General features: G+C 38.1%; 1 protein-coding gene across 18 annotated transcripts in view; it reads right to left on the bottom strand.

Moving 5' to 3' along the window:
• The window catches only part of Osbpl6 (oxysterol binding protein like 6), a 193,966-nt gene that overhangs the window by 103,093 nt on the left and 71,240 nt on the right, over positions 1-19,633 (bottom strand). For 17 of the 18 annotated variants that reach the window (XM_048808018.1, XM_048808014.1, XM_048808016.1 and 14 more), the window contains one exon: positions 294-490. The gene's annotated coding sequence lies outside the window, so the exon portion shown is untranslated. The remainder of the gene's footprint in view (positions 1-293; positions 491-19,633) is intronic. The other variant, XM_048808019.1, reaches the window with a different exon arrangement.

The raw sequence follows: 19,633 nt of genomic DNA, 5'->3' as shown, positions 1-19,633 counted from the left end.
ACAAAGAGAATGATAGGATCTTATTTCCACATAATGCTAGATTGCAAATAAGAAATAGAAAAATGTTAACAAATATTTTTGCATGTTTTTCTACTTTCTATCCTTAACAGAAAAAAACTTTTTATTGAGATGACTAAACATAACCAGAATTACAACACATTAAAGATCTAACATACAAACAAAAGATGTAAAGGCAGAGCTTCTGTGACATGGCTATATATCATTCACTTTTTACTATTATTAAGCACTGCCAAATCTTACCCTACTTTGGGTTTGAAGTTCTGCCAACTCACCTTGTACCTTGGAGTCAGTCTTCTCGGTAGGTTGGCTGTAGTTGGCTTCACGGTCAATGCTGCTTTGCAGTGGTTTATCCTCAGATGCCTGCGGCTTTTCTCTTTGGGACACGGTTTGTTGGCCTTGATATCTGGGTAAATTACAGGGTGGAGATTTAATTTCCTTCTTTTGCTGTTTTCCCTGCAAGGGGCAGAACCTGAAAAAGAGAGATTACAGTCATATAGTGTATCTCTGCAGAAATTTCACAAGCCTCTCAGGAGGACTGCCTATGACCAATCAGAAAATTCCTCCCAATATATCTTTCAGATAGAAAGTTCATACTGAAAAGTGTCTCCACTTTTTATTTCCTTGGCTCAGTTTCACATAATCAAACAGACATAGATATAACCACTGAACTCAGCAAATCAGTTTACAAAGTACCCAGAGTTTGGAGTAATAAAACTCACAATTGGAAACAACAAATGTTTTCTAAGAGAGGACAAAGTATATTTTCTGGAACCAAGATTAGCCCTCCAATTAAGTGTAAATATCAAATGTTTTTTTTTTAAGTAAATATGAAGTGCTATCATTAGATATACATATAAATGTACAGAACCTACTGCTCTGATCAAAACCCATTAATAGTTTCTAACTTGACTTTTAAGAGCAAAATTGCTGCTAAACTCCTACAGCAATCACCTAGCAGAAAGAACTAAAAAGAATACAGTTGTCAACTTGACATAATTTCTCAGAAAGCAAAGAAACAGTATGTTATGGGAAAATAAATATGTTCACTTTAGGGAAAAAGAAAGATAAACCTGACAAGTAAATATTCTACTCTGGAGTAGAATCTATACCAGTTTCTCTCTGATCCCACAATAGGATACCTGTTTTCGCCTTCAAGCCATGAACCTCTCTGAAATGTTCATTTATTCACAAGATAGCTTTAGAAGTTACTCCCCAAGTTTGATTTTTTTCTAAGTCTATTCTTGCACTCTGTTTTTTTTTTAAATTTTTACCTATGGAGAAGGAATAAAAATGCACATGGAAATGCCCTTATCCCCCCTCTTCTGAACCACTATGATTTAATCAAACAGCAAAGGATGTTCAGCCAGCATCCTATACTGAGGGCTTCAAGTACCATCTTCCTGGGGGGGAAAAAAAAAGCTTCCTTTTAAATCCTTCTTCATCTTTTAAATGTTTTTTTTTTTGTTTAATTCTAGTATGTTATAATACATTTCCACATATCTTATAGGTCTAAATAAAATTTGTTGATTATGATGATGACATAGAATAACTAAGGTTAGGGTCCATCAAGATTATTTTTGTATGCTCAGAATTATGTCTTTTTATTTTCTGCACACATGGTCAATCTATGCTCTTTAATCTCATGCAAACCTAGAAAGATGGAACATAAAATGATCAGCTATAGAAACTCCCCTAACCACCTTTCCCTTGGTCTTTCCTATGATGGACTCTGCCAAGCTTTGGAAAAGGACACTGGAAAAAGAAGAGGAGAAATATGGTTGGAGTCCCTGTGCTGTGCTGTAGCTCCACTTGCCCACTCCTGCCCCCAGTCAAATTTCCCTGTCCACTCACTACAACTTCTTTACCATCCAAAAATGGCAGGTAGAAAGGTAAAGGAAGATGGAGAATAGAGAATAGAGGATCGGAGGTAAGATTAAGGTTCCCTCTCCTTCCTGTTATCTCCCCTCTAAGGAGCAGCAGGGCAAAGGGAGAAAGCAGGGTGCACTAACAGAATCACCTCAAGTACACCTTGTCTTCAGACTACGTAAATCAATAGTTCAAGGAGCATTTTCCCACTTCCCTCTTTTCTTTCCCCACAGTCTTTTTAATACATCCTTCAGAATCCAGCTCAAAACCACAGTGCCCGACTCTTTCTCAGCTAGGAAAGCAGCTGCTTACTTACTGTACCTTGTACTTTTGGTCATTTCTGCTCATGTGCTTACACACTGTATCTCCCCTATGGGATGAGTACCCGTTGCTAAGCAGGGACCAGAACTTAGATCCCTGCACATGTTAGATATCAGAGCTAAAAAATGGGAATTTACAAGATTTTAATTTACATGTGCTCTGTAAGGAACTAATCTATTATCGTCTGTTTTGCTGTTAAGAGCACAAAAGTGAATACTGTCATACTGTGTATGCTGTGTCAAGGAATTTGGGCTTGTTCTGAAACAATTAATATTCATGTGGACATACTGTACACAAAAGACAACCACCAAGATGAAGTGCAGAGCCCTCTATAGCCTCCCAGGGGTATGAGCACTCTGGGTTAAAAATTATTACCACACTATTATTAGAAATTCAGATGTAACCAATACTTCCGGTAGGCACTCAAGCCAGGAACAGTAGGAATAAGTTTTAATTCAGCTTCAAAAAATTGATTAGACTAGACAGGTTTATATAATCACAATTTACATTCCAAATTTCCAGATGACTAATATATTAATTTTTGTTTGAAAACCAGGAAGTTCACCAAGTGGCAACTCAATCTTATATAAATTAAGAAACAAAACAGAATCTTGCTTTATTTTACATACAAACTGCATTCAGGGCAGAAGTCCAAAGGTGATTAGCTTATAAAGTTGAGCCTGATTGCTCCTCGTGACAACACACATGGAAGATTCATTGTTAAAGCTCTAGTTAAGAAATACACTTAGAGAAGGGAAGAGGTTGTTTCTTAAAAAAAAAAAAAAAAAAAAAAAAAAAAAAAAAAAAAAACATAAGCAACACTGATGCTTTCCCTCTCTCTTTTTTAAAGTAGCATTACCAACAACATACTAGTAAAAAGAATAATATTCTAATTCATGGATACCCTCTGCAGATCAAAAAGGCTTCCAACATACTTCTATTATAAATAAATCAAAAGTTGTAAAGGTTGGAAAGGTTGATTGGAACAAAGCCTCCTACACCAACCAATCCTCACATAGGAGTCTCTGGAAAATCTCATTCAGCAGAGTTTTGGTTATCTGGCAATGATTCCTTCTGAATGGCTCAGTCAGGAAGCAAACGATCTATTATCTTTGCAACAGAATGCTTCCTCTAAGCCCTATGACTAATCCTCCCACAACCTGAATTTTGCCCGATATACACCATGTTCTTGTCTAGTGCATTCTCCACACACTCCTCTCACTTCTTATTCAATTTCTCAGAGACCACAATGTGTTCTATCAAAGATGACTGTACCGTGGAGCTACTAAGTAAATGACTGCAATGCAAACAGAGACAAGATAAAGCAAACTCCATCACTCTGTAAAATAATAAACTTTCTAAAAATAATAAAGACAGCCAGAATAGCCAGAAGAGTATTCATACAAAGTCAGGATTACACAGCAAAGTCCATTTCATAACAAAAATAAGAGGTGAGGTTCCTGTATATATGTGGCCCGTGGTTTTATTTCAATGCTCATATATTTCCATAGAGAAGGACTGATCTTAATTTAGGGTCAGATGTCATACTTTGCTTTTCCAGAAAATTGAAGCCCAAATATAGCCCAGGACCTTTCTTGGCTGTCTTAACTGACTTTGTCTGTTATCACCACCTTTAAACGAGCGAAAAGATCATTGTATTGCTTTTCTTCACCAGCAGCAGTGTTATGACAAGCAGCATGTTTTTTTCTCTTCCTACCTGTGATAATCCCTCCCACACTAAAGATTTCTACACTGTATTTAAGTCCCTAGAGAATATATATTAGTGTTGCAACTCAATAAATTTTATGCAAACAGGTTGTGTGAGGGTAACTTCTTGAAGATGAAAAATACAAACCTCAGTCATATTACCTAATAACTGCTGTGAATTTTTTGAAATGTATCTAATCTCATTAGTGCTACTATATTTCACAGAAGTTAAAATTCAATAGCTGAAATAACATATCCGCCATATGTACACGTCTGAGTTTTTATATCTGTCATTAAATACTGTTCATCGATCCACTCATTAGTAAGTCAATTATATAGTTATCATCAAAACCTGAGACTAAGAGGATCTATAAATGTAACAATCAATAATAAAAACAAAGTTCCCTCCCTTAGACCATTGAGAGTTCAGCCAGAGATAACAGGAAGAGACACATGAATAATCTTTTAAAGTTATAAAAGCAGAAAGTGGGTTACAGATATTCATGGCATGAAAATATGAATTCTAGCTTGGAATTTGTGGGCTGGGAGGGAAGTAGTTTAGAGAAAGTTGCTCAAAAAAGGAAACACTGGAAAGATGAGTAAAGTCAGGCAGAAATAGTCAAGTAGGGATGACTAAAGAATATTTCCAACAGTGAGAAAGGTGTATAAAAACCAAAAAAAAAAAAAAAAAAACGGGAAAGTGCAGTCTGTAGGCCCAGTACTCAGAGCTTAAGGGACAGAAAGAAAAGTAGAGTGGGGGGCGGGGGTGGTGGAACACTGTGGAAGGACTTAAATGTGAGCTATAAAGAACAGGAGCGAAGTCCAGAACTGTGAGTCACATGGTCATGTTTCAGGGACATAGATCCCGTGGCAGAACACCCTGGAGGAAGAGGCAAGGGAGAACCTCGGGAGATCACATTAGCAGCCCAGAAAGGAGGTGGGAGCTACCTGGAAGAGTGGGCATTAGCAGAAGGAAAGCAAAGAATCTGACAGGAAAGACTGAATCTATATGGGCTCACAGGTATCTTGTCTTACCGAAACAGTCAGTGGGAAATAGGACACATTCATTTTTCTGAAACAAGATCCAGGTGAATTAAGATACAGTGGTCCTGAGGTATCTGCTGGGAATTGGTTCTAGGATACTTACAGATACCTAAATCCAAAGATGCTCAAGTCTCTGATAAAATGATGTAGTATTTGTACATAACCTACGCATATCTTCCTATATCCTTTAAATCATCTCTAGATGAATTATAATACCTAGTAAAATGCAAATGCCATGTAATTAGTTGTTATGCTGTATTGTTTAGGGAATAAAGATGAGGAAAAAAAAATCTGTACATGTTTAGTACAGTCAAAGTTTTTTTTGATCCTTTGCTGGTTCCACAGATGACTCTATAGCTGGCCATAGAGTCACCATGCTAAGAAACTTAATATCATTTTACTCAACACAAAATATAGGTTTCTCAGTCTGTTATATTTCTACAATCTAGACATTTTTCCAAATTTTTTTGTTTGCATCTAACTTACTTCAAATTGATGTGTATTTCTGTGATGATGGGAAAGGGTTTTATTTCTTCAAATCTCAAAGGCCAAGCACAGAAAGGACTGGACACCTATTAAGCATTCAAAGGATTTTTCTCACTCAAATTGAAACATTTTGTTAATCTTGACAGAAATTCAAATGATTGATGACACAGTTAAAAATTCTGATTATAGATTACTTAAAGGAGTCCACAACTTCTGTTTTATATCCAAACACATGTATTACAGAAACCACTCACAGTTCTATTTTTCAGGTAAATAACATTTATAAAAGCCTAAGGATTTCATTAATTCTAAAGTGCTGTAAACACACTTAGGATATATCCTAATCTTCCAGAAGTAGTACACTCTAGAGCAAGACAGCAAACTTTTTGTGTAAAGATCCAAATCTTTTTTGTAAACATCTTTGGTGTAAAGATCCAAATCAGCAAATATTTCAGGTTGTGAGGGTCACATAGCCTACTACTTGATGCAACTATTCAACCCCACTATTATAACAAGAAAACAGAGATAATGTGCAAATGAAGGAGCATGGCTGGATCACAATAAAACTTTATTTACAAAATGTGGATGAACTGAAGTTTGCTGACCCCTGTCCACAAGAGAGTCCACTGGTGCCACTGGGGTGGTTTCAACATTCTTTGCTCTTCAATATGCATACCCCCAAGAAGTGAAAAAAATATATTATTTCGAAAAACTGGGCTCCAAAGAAAATACTTAATGCTAGGGCAGTGACAAAGGGCAAATAAAATGAAGAGGTGCTAAGGAAGCGATGAGTTCAAGGACAAAAGGGAAGCTCTGAGTTACTTGAAAAGAGAACGCAGAATCTGGTGACATCTCAGATTACAGCAAAGATGGTCTAACCCATATTCTATATGGAAATATGAAAAATGTTAATTATGAAACCAATTCAGGAAGGCTCCAACCAATGCCAAACATACTCATTAACGAAGAGGAAACTTCAGGGAAAGTTTAACCTATTACAAAAATATATTGAAGAAATACATGTATCGTAACAGAATATTTGTGTAAGAGAAAGCCAGAGAATCTGGGAATTTATTAAAGCCTCAGATTATATTTCCTTCATGAATTCTAATGATCATACTATATTTACTTGACAGCAGGGGAAAAGCAAGAAATACAATTATTAAATACAATTATTAAAGTTTACTAATCCCTATTTTTAAATCTATAAAAGTTAAAACAAAAACTACCTTAACTCACTTCATCTGCTTAATGACACTACCACTAATTTACCACTGCAAATGATGTACCTGCTCTGGTTACCTCACCTCTCTGTGCCTCAGGTTCCACTTCTGTAAAATGTGGCTCCATCATGAAATTGATTTTGGAGTCCATAAATGACTCTACGTGAAGAATTCCGAACAGTCTGGGCATACAGGACGGGCTCAAATGCTATAATGCTGCAGATGCTCTTCAGAGTCTCTTTTCCCCAATTTAGATTTATGGGTTCCTCTTCTTTTGCCCTTTTCTTTTCTTTCAAGGTTTATACTCAGTGGCCTTCTCTCTCTTGGAAGGTTTCAACCTACCATTTGCTGGCGTCTGTTAAATCACTCCAGTGCTGACCTCTTCCAACTGCCTATTGGCCATTTCCATTAAAATGTATCCTGTGCATCTGAAACTCAATGGGCCTAAAATTCAAGTCAATTTCCTTTGCATCCTTGTCCCCTTCTCCTCTTCATACCACTTAATTTATGACATTACTATCTACCCTTAAACCAAGCTAGAAACTGCAGTTACTCTTCTTTACCATTCCATTTCTCTCCTCTCAAGCATTCTCTCCCCCAGGAAATCCTTTGTCATCGGAGACATCTTTCTTTTTTATGTTAGCCTCTTGGTTAATTATTCTCTAATGCTTGGGGAAAGGGGCCTAGGGACCTATAGGAGAGTTTCAGAGATACCCTGGCAGTCCTCTGAAATTGAATACAAAATTCTGTGTAATAGTCTGAAAGTTTGTCCTCTCAAGACTCATGTTGAAATTTAATTGCCATTGTCATGATATCAGGAAGTTGGACCTCTAAGAACTTTCTCAGTCACGAGGGTTCTGCTCTCATGAATGGACTAATGCTGTCACTGCAGGTGTGGTTAGCTCCTCTCCCCCTGCCTTTCTGCCATATGATGTTTTCTGCCATGTTACGATATAATAAGGAGGCCCTCATTAGATGCCAGCACCTTGATCTTGGATTTTCTCGTCTCCAGAACTGTGAGTTAATAAATCTTTTTTTTTCATTATAAATTACCAAATATGAAGTAATCTGTTACAGCAGCACAATGCGGACTAAGACACTGTTCTGGAGGATAGTTGTTAACCCGCTCAGCAGGGTACAACTCACGATCTTTAACTGCATCTTAGTCGCACTCCTATATCTGAAACGCAAAGCCTGTTTTAGACACAAAGGACATGACAGTTTTCTCCACACACGCACATTGAATGTTATTTCACCTCTCCAAGCTTTTGTGTGTGCTTCCTGGAATGTTCTTCTCGGTCAAGATTTCTTTTAGTTCTTGCTCAAATCTCAAAAGTCTCCTCTGTGAAGCATTAACCAAGTTGTACAACAAATATATATGAACAACAAAAAAGATGCTAAATAGATTCCTGGTGTCTGTGTATTATAACATTAGTCTGAAATTTCTTAAATTCAAAGCATTATACAGATTCATTAGTCATAAATAATTAGGCACACATTGTGTCTACTTAATTAAATGTAAGGTCATCCTTACTGGTGTCCCTGGATTTTAATAAGATCAAGGGTAAGGACCCTGGATCCTAATTGCCTAGGATCAAATCCTTGCTTAGGCAATTACTAGTAATGTGACCCTGGATAAGTTACAGAGCTTCTTAGTGCCTCGTTCATGACCTACCTGTCGTGAACAGTAATGGAGGGTAACTGTACTTACTTGTTAGAATTATTCTGAGGACTGAATTGGTTCATATGTATGCACTTAAAACTATGTGCATGCCCACTATTATTATAATTATTTATTTAAAGTCAGGACTAAAGGCTGCAAGAGGTCATCACAGAGCAAACTAAACCAACTTTGCCCACTAAGCCTCAAGCTTTAGTCACCTGAGTTTTTCAGTGAGAGAGTTCTAAAAAAAGATGGCCCTTTTTACTCATAATTTTACCAATATAACAGTGGTTCAGGCTGATCCGATAAGATTCCACTAATATAGCCTTCAATAGTTAAAAATATCAACCCAGAATATTTCCAAGGCACACCACCAACACTTCCTTAGAACAGAAAAAAAGCCAGGGCTGCTCTTTCCTGGGCAGCAAACCAGTGGCCTCATGGCTTATGATGTGCCCATTCTGAAGAGAAAGCACTAAGTAGGGACCTGGAAAGAAAGAGAAAAGACCTTAATGACTCAGCCTTCAAACAACCTGGAGTTTGGAATATTGGGCACTGATAGCGCTTATCTGGCCAAATAAACAGCTGTGAGATGTAGCTGCTAACATCGAGGAATCGAAGAGAATCAAAATAAATGCAGGCAGAGAGCTGAAACCAACTTTCATCTGAGTGATAAGGGCACCCAATGCATATGGAAAGTCTGTCAAAGATTTTAGTCCAAAGAGCTTTTTTAACCCAAACCATAAATGTGTTGTGTAGACAGAATTTCCACCCCAACAACTGCCAAAAGGATCACTTTATTCTTTAAATGATAACTTTTGTTCTTTAATGGCATAATAATCAGACCTTAGATTAAAATGCCTGAATTAATAATGAAAGTTGAGAAAGAAAAAAAAAAAAAAGCCCTGTTCCTTAGCCTATTACTGAAGGTCCTCTATTATATAATCCAATCCCAACTAATTTCCTCACTTTATCTTGAAGTCTTCAACCAAATGGAGCTTCCTGAAGTTGCCCCAGCCATACACTCTTTGCCCATTCTGTGTTTCCTCTAACTAAAACAGTATTTTTAGTTACCTTAGTTATGTTCCCCTCATGTTTCAAAAATCTAAATCCCATCCTTTCTTTCAAACCCTGTGTGGATAATGTGAAACCATCCCCTCTGCCCAGAGGAAGCCATTCTCCAGGTTCTTAACTTTGATAATCTTTGCTCAACACCTTCTGGAATTTCCTCAGTCCATCTTGATCAAAGTTGACACATGTCTTTTCTTTTCAAGGTGAACGCTCTTTGATGGCAGTGTCCACATCTGCTCCATTTGCATAACCATGGGCATGTTCACATGTGGTAGGTGCTCATATTTTTTGATAAAGTATGCGAGAAGAATGCTAAATTGTGCTAAAGCTCACTGTGACTAATCATTTAAATCAAATGGACATGTACTCAGATGAACTGTGCTCAAAAAAAAGACTTCAGTGAAAAAGATATATAACAACAAGAATCTCACGAAATGAGAGAAGAGAATTTTGTTTGTTTGTTTGTTTTGGTAACAGGGATTGAACCCAGGGTCACTCAACCACTGAGCTACATCCATAGACCTATTTGTATTTTATTTAGAGACAGGGTCTCACTGGGTTACTTAGTGCCTCCATTGCTGAGCTGGCTTTGAATTTGTGATCCTCTTGCCTCAGCTTCCCAAGCCATTGGGATTACAGGTATGTGCCACTGTGCCCGGCGAGACAAAATAATTTTAATGCTACTTGGAAGGCAAAGAAACTACTGTTTATACTTACTATCCAGTGACTTGCCAACAACTATTAACAGTGGTACAATAAAAGCTTCCCTCCCTTTAATGTAAATATTAATATACTTCCAAGTTAGATAAATCATAAGATAATTATTCCTGTGCTTCTGCTAGTGCAGACTCGAGACACTGCTTTCCTTTGACAAACAGGTCTTAAGACCTCTGTGTATAGTGATGATGTCAATCATTATCTTTAATATGTCTTAAACTTTAAATATACAAAATGTAAAAATCAAAGAATCTGATACATAACAAGGCCCACAAATGCCAAAAGAGGAAAAGATTATAACAACAAACCCTTAATTAAACCTTGGCAGTGTGATACTACATGGGCCGAAGTTCAAAAGTCCTAACGTGTCACTTGGTGCTGAAAAGTATAAAATGCTTATTGGATCAGAAAGTGCGGGCTGATTTACTCTCACGTGTGGCTCCAGGGCTGTGCAGACCAGTGTCTTCTTGCCAGGCCACTGGACAGAGGCCCATCGTCTCAGTCCTATGTTCTCAGATGACATTTTGCTGCCTACTCAATTCACAAACTGTTACACAAATGGGCTTTACTATGCACTCTTAGACACAAGTAATATTCCTAGGCCCTAAGTCATACTAGTTTAGACAACCTATGTCCTAAACCTGTTGAAGGAACAGACACTTGAACTTCTTGACTTAAGTCATCCTAACAGGAGATCTGCTGAGTGATCTACCTGGTATGGCATTCATATCTATGACATCCGGAACATTTAGTCTCCAATATCATGTTCCTAGCATCTCTTAGATTACTGGAACAGCAACTGAATCCTTGGGCAGGTGGCAGGGAACATGAGGTGTTTTTAACTAACTCAGTCTTTAAAATAACTAATATATCTATATATCCATTGAAGTATAAACTTGTCTGTCACATGCAAACTGAGGTAAAAAATGTTAAAGATAATAAATAGGTAAACATTGCCAGTGGCATTGCCATAAATCGTGCAATGTTTTGAACATACACAACAGACTCTAAAGAACCATAAAGTTTGTATAATCTGTGTTTTTTTTATAGGTATTAACTAAATAACCCTGGCCAAATTTATCTTTGAAATTTCTCTTCTGTCTTCTAGGGTACCTAGATCCATTTCTTAGGCCTCTTGCGGCCCCTCTCATATCTAGATTTCCATTCTGTTTCCACAATGACTTGCTTGCTCGCTCACTAGACCACAATAAAATGTAACAACTAAATCAGGCATATTAGCATTCTTATGACTAAAGCTTCCTGTATTTAGATAGATAGCATTGGCAGTAAAATTGGAATAAATTTTGAATGTTGAGACAGTGAACAATGCCATCCATTAAAATTCAAAGTTATTCTTCCAGAAATTTAATTTGATGTCATAAACTGAAAAGAAAAAAAAAATGAATGGGGCAAACAGGGTAGCCTAGATTATCACATAACAGCAATTTCCTGGCAATTGAGAGCATCCCTTGGGAATAGTGAAAGTCTGCAGTACCATGGCATATCAGCCTGGGTCTTAGAGGTAAAAAAAATATATATGGTTCAAATCCCAGTGTGGATGTTTCTCAGCTACAAAACCCAGGGGAGGCTATTCAGTCAAGTCTAGTTGATCCTCAAGTCCCTCATCTGCAAAACAAGGATTTAGGCTAATAAAACCTAGCTCAAACTGCTATGGAAATTATAGATAAAATAACGTGCCACCTAACGTTTTGGTCAACAATGGATTGCATATATGATGGTGGTCCCATAAGATCAAAATGGAGCTGGAAAACTCCTGTCACTCAGTGACATCATAGCTTTCCAATGCCATAGTGTAGTGAGGTCAGTGGAAGGCAGTAGGCACATGCCTGTGGTCATGCTGGGGTAAACAAACCTGCTATGCTGCCAGACATACAAAAGTATAGCTTATAATAATACTAGATAATGAAATAAATTACTACATTACTGGTTTATGTATTTACTGTAGTTTTATCATTTCAGAGTATACTGCTACTTACAAAAAATTTGCTGTAAAACAGTAAACAGCAACAGTGTGTTAAGTTGGCAGCAGCCTCCTACATCTTGTGTTTATACCACATTTCTCAATTGCACTATTTCCTCTTGTGCTTAATTTTATCTCATATTGTTTTGTTCATCGTGGACCTAGGAGCAATAGGCTCTATAAAACACACACACACACACACACACACACACCACAGAACCTATGTGTGTAGCAGGCTATACCATCTGGGTTTGTATAAGTACACTGTATGGTGTTTGCACAATGATAAAATACATTTTTCAGAACATGTGCCCATTGTTAAGTGACACATGACTAGAATATGTGTTCAGGGCCTAGCACTGCAGACTTCCTAATACAGAGCAACTAAGATGAGATAAATTTTTTTCTTTTTCAAAATGAAGACCTAAAATTATTCTAAGACCTCTTTCATACAAATCATACTTTCTTCAGATTACAAATCTGTTATCTCAGAGAAAAATTACATGCAGAAATCATTGAAATGTTCATGACAAACATCCAACTTTGATTAGGCTCATAGGAATAAAGACCATGACTTCAAAAGTTCAAAGCATCCTAACTTACAGCAGCTGCCAGGCAGTAAGTAGCTATGGGATGAGTCTCTGGAATCATCTAGATTCACATTCCCACTCTGTCACTCTCTAGCTGTTAGACCTTGAAAAAGGTATAAGTAATTTTTCCATTACTGTAACAAAGTAACTGAGGCTGAGTATTTTATTAAAAAGAAAGGGTTACTTAAATCACAGTTCTGGAAGATCCAGGGCATGGCACTGGCATCTGCTTAGAAAAAATAACGTGCCACCTAACGTTTTGGTCAACAATGGATTGCATATATGATGGTGGTCCCATAAGATCAAAATGGAGCTCTGGTGAAATCTTCATGGTAGACATTACCCCAATGGCAGGAACATGTGTAAGGCTGAAATATCACATTGCCAGACAGAAAACTGGGATGGGGGCAGCCTTACTCCCTGTATAGCAATTCCCACACTATAACTAACCAAGAGGTCCCATAAGAATCACCTTAATTCTTTCTGAGGGCAACACCCCAATGACCCTACAAACTCCCATGAGGCTCCATATCTTATCTCATCTGAGCAATGTGAAGCCAAACACAGTTCCAGTTATAGAAGCGGGTGGCAGGGTGCAGATTTTGAAAATATAAGTAAATATGGGAAAATTTTTTCCCTCCCTCCCTTGAATTGTAACTTGCACATGGCCACAGTGGGACCAAGCTTCCAACACATAAGCCCTTGGGGTACACACTTAAACCATACCCAAGTCACAGCAGTATATGTTTCCTTATGTGTGAAATGGGGCTGCTAACAGCATCTACTATCTAGAGCTGTAAAGTGGATTCAACAATAGTACCAGGTACACAGGAAGTACCCAATGTTAGCTTTCATTAGATCAAAGCTGCTTTGCCCAAGTCACATTGTATACATTTCCAGATTCAAATTATTCATAATCATGCTCCCTGATTAACCCTGTTCATTCTCCTTCCATCATAAATAAATAAATGAATAAGATTCTGTCCCTTATCTTCTTTGATAAGGGAGCCAAATTGAAGAATTTCTTGGAAGGCATTAATTATCTAATTACTGCCCGACAAGGTATAGACCTGACCAGGGCCTATCCTGTGGCATGCTCCCTTTTACTGCAGTGCAATCTACAAATCTGTCCTGTTCTACTCAAGGAAAAAGGGAAGCTGCTGTCATGAAGCCATCCCTGGCCCAGCCAGTGTGTTATTACTGCCTGACATCCTTGATTTTATTTAGAAGCAACAGTCCAATAAGTGTTCTCAGCAAAGAGAGGACTCTCAAGTTTGTGGGATAAATTTCTTCTTCAAATGGGCAAATGACAAAGCTGGGTGCTGTGGTCTCTGTAAGAATCAGAATTCAATAAGTGCTTGCTTCTGTGCTTTGCTATACTCTAGCCCCATCTCTGGCTCCACTCAAACATGGACTGAATGCCATCATCAGGCCTGGCCCTGAGAAGCTACAATGCAAAGCCAAACACAGTTCCTGTAATAGAGCTTACTCTGTAATGTAACAAGGCCCTGGAAGGGAGTGGCAGGGTGCAGAGTTTGGAAATATAAGTAAATACGGGAAAATTTTATTCCCTCCCTCCCTTGAATTGTAATGACCATGGTCTTGAGGCATTCTGAATGAATTCTACTGAGCCCTATAGAACAGTTTAGAATCTCTATCTAAATTCTTATGTTGCTGATGGGAACATAAGTTGGCAAAAGTAATCATACACTGTGACCCTGCAATTTTTCTTCTCCTGGATGTACACCCAAGAGAAGTGGGTGCAGATTCAGAAGGTTTACAGCAGCTTTATTCATGCTTCATGCAAAACTGAGCTAACCCAGTGTCAAATAGAAATAGAATATCAAAGGAGCCTTCAGGCTGGTGAAAAAATGAGGTTCTGGGAAGATGCTGTGCCCAGAGGGTATGGAACCTCCATCCCACCCACAGCCCTACTTCACCTATGAATCCCTGACATCTGCGTATTCCTGACTTTATAGCACCCTGGTAGATGATATTACAGGAGAGTTACGTGAATGTAAAGCTGGACCATGGTCTACTAATAATGACATATAAGAGAACAGAGCTACCCAAAGCAATAGGAACCAATCCACAAAGCACATCCTCAGCAAAAACATAAAGTTGCATATTGAAGTTGACTGAAGACATGATTATGCAGAGAGCACCGCAGGCCACTTAGGATAATGGTGGAAAGTTCCAAAATGAATGCTAACATGCTCGGAACAACGGAAGGAAAAAAAATGGACAGGGATGTTCTGATGATCCTTGCTGCCCTCTCTGAGCCACTGTACTAACTCAGGTCTGGATCTACCTTATTCATTTAGGCTATAAGAATAAATGTCCTTCTTTTGGAAAAAAAAAGAAAATAATATTGAAAATATTGTGGAATATTCATACAATAGAGTAATACAGACATGAAAAAGAGTAAACTGAGAGATAACAGCAAGAAACACCATGATGAATCTTTATAAAAAGACCAGTGTATAATTGATTATATATGAAGTTCAAAGATAGGCTAAATTAGTGCCTGGAGATAGAGGTTATACAGGTAGTTATTGTTGGGGGGTACAAACTAAGGAGGGAGGCTGGAGATATAGCTCAGTTGGTAGAGTGCTTGCCTTGCATGCACAAGGCCTGGGGGTTCAATCCCCAGCACCACCAACAAATAAAAATTAAAAAAAAAAAACTAACAAGGGGCCTGAGAAAACCTTCCAGTGTGTTACAAATGTTCTAGATCTTTATCTGGTGGTATTATTTGTATCACTATAGACATAAAGAATTAAACATGTACTTTACTATATATAAATGATATCTCTTGAGAAAATCTAAAAAGTAAAAAGTAACTTTTAAAAAAATTTTTTTTTAGTTGTAGATGAACACACAGTATTCTTTATTTATTTTTATGTGGTGCCGAGGATGGAACCCAGTACCTCCCACATTCGAGGCAAATGCTTTACCACTGAGCCCCAGCCCCAGCCGGCAACATATTTATTTTAAAGCCTTTAGTATTGTGAAGCTTTGAATCATACATCATTTCCTTCCTTCCAACATTGACTCAGTGCCTACCACTGTACCAAGCACTGCCAGCAGCCATGCATGGTCCTCATCATAAAGAAATTTGGATGCAAGTAGAGAAGACCATTTCACTGGTAGTACTGTTCATTTGGCAATCACCACCTCGGACACCTCATCTTGTCTTCAGTTATTTGCTATTTTATATACTGATTAATTTTACAGCTGGTTTCAAAGTGCAAATTCCTGGGTCATTTTAAAACTCCTTATGCCCTGAAATACCTAGCACAGTGCCTTAGAGTACACAGAAAGCACTCAATAGTTTCCTGTTTTTATAACCTATCACACTGCAGGATTTCCCTTGGCTTCAAGTTTCTTAGCCAACATTCTTTTCTCAGTTTCTCACTTTTCTTGCCCCCTATAACCCAGCTGATCTGAAAATTACTTACAAAAATAGCATATGGTTTATATTTATATATGTTATATTTTTGGCCAGTGGAGTGCAGGATGTGGCTTATGCTATTTCAAGATTTTAAAATTAAACATTAAATAAATAATAAGACTTAAGAGCTGGGTGCAGTGACATACTCCCATAATCCCAGCAGCCAGGGAGGCTCAGGCAGGAGGATCATGAATTCAAAGCCAGCCTCAGCAACTTAATAAGGCTCTAAGCAACTCAGCAAGACCCTGTCTCAAAATAAAAAATAAAAAAGGGCAGGGGATGTGCAGTGGTTAAGCATCCCTGGGTACAGTCCCTGATACCAAAAACAAAACAATAGACTTAGAATATGGGAGAGATTAAATAGAGAAAATAAAAGGATAATAGAAAGACTTCTGTCTTCATAGAGAAAATGGTAAACCTTGCTTTGATGGCTTCCAATACACTGGTGTAAACAAAAATGGCCATGCCTGTCTGGCTTCCCCATCTTAAAGTGCTCAAGACCCCAGCAATGCCATGTTCCAAATACCCTTAAAAATGACAAGAAGATGCTATGCTTATCTGTCTCTCCATATGACTTTTTTTTTCAGTGTGTGACTTTTCTAAGAGTCACCATTGAGGAAAAGATCTAAAAGTGCCAGGAAAAGGATTGGGTCTCACTATCAAATGTATTTAACAATAGTTAGAATTGCTGTCACGAAGAGATGCAAGATAAAAGAACCAGAATTGCTTTTTTTTCTTTCTTTTTTTTTGCACATGGAGGTCTCATGTGATTTTTTTCTTTTTTTGGTGCCAGGGATCAAACTCAGGGGCTCTTAACCACAGAGGCATATCCCCAACCCCTTTTATATTTCATTTTGAGACAGGGGTCTCACTAAGTTGATCAGGGGTAGGTTGCTGAGGCTGACTTTAAACTCTCAATCCTTCTGCCTCAGCCTCCCAAGCCACTGGGATTACAGGTGTGCACTACCATGCCCTACTCTCAGGTGTCGCTTTAAGAAGCCACTGTTTTCACCTGGAGTTGAGACTGTGAAGATGGCACTTTGACGTCTCGGCCTTACCCTGTGTGTTAAGCCTTCACATTCATGTTCCTGTTGATCTACAACTGAGCAGCATCTGCTCCTCACAAGACAAAAGCCATACCCCCCTTCCAGATGGGGCAAGATAATCAACCACTAGCCCGTGATCCTGCAGTGAGCATGCTGACATGAGAGAATTGGTTTATGTTTGGTTTTCTCACTGATATTCAAAAGGAGCACCCACCCTAAGTGCAGCAGGATTTTATTTTGTGTCCTCCTTTGGCATTCCTGTCTGCTGAAAAATCACAAGATATCGTCCTGGGGACAATCACGGAGATCCTGCTCCAGGTTGAGTTAAGTCAGTAAAGACCATTTTGGTTATTATTATCCTGTGAAAATCAGAAACACACACATTTTGCCATGACAGTTCAGTGGACTCAAGGAAGTGCTCTCAGGATAGAGACTAAAAAGGCCTTACACTTCTCAGTGTGATCCGTTCCTGCCTCTCTCTTTGCCACATCCCATACCATACCACTCTTCCTATTAATTCCTTAAGCACATTCTATTTCCTCTGCCTGGAACACACTTCTTTCCCTTTCCTTATCATATAGTATATCTCAATTCAAAACCACAAAACCCAAATTTGTAAGTAATTTGCAGATTTTTATCCCATGAGAACTGCAAGCTGGACCAGATTTTGGTCACACAATCTTGTAACACCTGCATTTTTATTTTAGCACTTATCACAGTTCACACTTAGAAACTTCCATAATTTTTCTCAGGCATATGGTTTGTCTGAGCTTCTCAAGGCTACATGCTGCTCAATAAACATCTGTAGAACAAAGTAAGCAAGGAAGAAAAAAAGGAGAGCAAAAAGACAGGAAGAATGGGGAACAGGAGAGAAAGAAAATGAAAGAGGCAAACTTTAAGAACATAGTACATGCTTCAGTCTTGTTAGATTTAGGCTGATAGTAGAGGAAGCATATCAACCCAGCTCACATGACTACAGAAACACTGCCATGCTTCCAAGGGCTGGCCTACATTTTCTGATTCAAAACAGTCACAAAAGAGCCAATGACCTCTAATGTGGGTGAGGAACAATTATTTAACTCTGAAACAACAATATGAAAATAGCATGAACTATATTAAAGTGTGCAAACTTTTGGGGCTGTGTTTAGGCATTTTACAGAAACATATTTTTAATGAGGACAACAATGGATACAAAACTACAAAAAGTAAATATTAAAAAATCACTGCACCACACTGATAAGTTTTTTTAATTTTCTCATTCCCTTTGAGGTTGTGTATACAGATTGCCAATATATGGGCCAGGGACCTCTTAGAAATTATGCAATTATTCCAAGGGTCCTGAACACGCACACACAGAACAAGTATTTTCTACCACTGAATTAATTAAAACCCAATTATTATCATGTTTCATACTAAGAAATTTTGCAGGAGGAAAGGTGTCTTCATACTCAAATATTTCAGAGCCAGGTAGTTTAGAAATTAGTTATAACAAGACCTATTTCCCACTACATTGATGGAAGAGGTTCACTTATAAGATGAGCCCTTATGTGGCTCACATCTATAATCCCAGCTACTTGGGAGGCTGAGGCAAGAGGATCACAAGTTTGAGGCCAGCCTGGACAATTTAGGGAGACCCTGTCTCAAAAATTTAAAAAAGAAAAAGGAAAAGGAAAAAAAGGTCCTATTCCTCTTTCTGAACCAAAATTATTTCCAATATCAGGAAACTCTTGATGCTGGGGTGCCTGATCTAGTACTTGGAAAAACAAGGTAGGAGTCACAGATCAACATTTGGGAATTGTTATAGAGTTTTTAAAGAAGATAATGTCATAAACCCATAGAGTTAGTGTGCTGTTCATCAGTTTAGATATTTATATGAGAGTGTGATGCTTCAATTCAAGTAATTTCAAAGGACTTAATTTACTTTTTTTTTCATTCTTATGGGTTTTACTTTTCTTTGGTTAGATAATTTACTGAACTGAAAGATTTTACTGGACAAACCAACTGACATTCGCCAAAAAAGTTAGAGTGGTGTCCCATACATATCACAACCTCATTGTGGGTCATAATGTGGGAGCTCCCACACTTGAAGCTTCTTACAGTCATCCCCCTTTGCTGGAAATGTGGGCACAGGGTGACTAAAAGTGCTGGCCAAACAAGTAATAACAGAAGCTTCAAAAATCCTGAGGCAAATTAAAACTTATCATTATCATTTTAGAAAATAGTAAGAATGTTCTGTCTCACACATGTGCATAAATGCATATAAGGCAAGTACCTCTGCAAGCCTCAGGCTTCCTAATTAAGTTATGAAGGTCAAGGTCAGGAGCCTGCCATGTCCCTGAGCACAAGTTCACTATCAGAGGCCGGAATGATCACCAAGCATCCCAGTAGAGCAGGAAAACATACGAAGAGTTGAAAGTCTGTATGCCTCATGGTTCTGCTCCTT

The sequence above is a fragment of the Marmota marmota genome, unplaced genomic scaffold (genome assembly GCF_001458135.2).
Source record: "Marmota marmota marmota unplaced genomic scaffold, marMar, whole genome shotgun sequence".
Taxonomy (NCBI): domain Eukaryota; kingdom Metazoa; phylum Chordata; class Mammalia; order Rodentia; family Sciuridae; genus Marmota; species Marmota marmota.
Note: the sequence above shows the minus strand (reverse complement) of the source record. Positions and strands in the feature narration are given on the sequence as shown.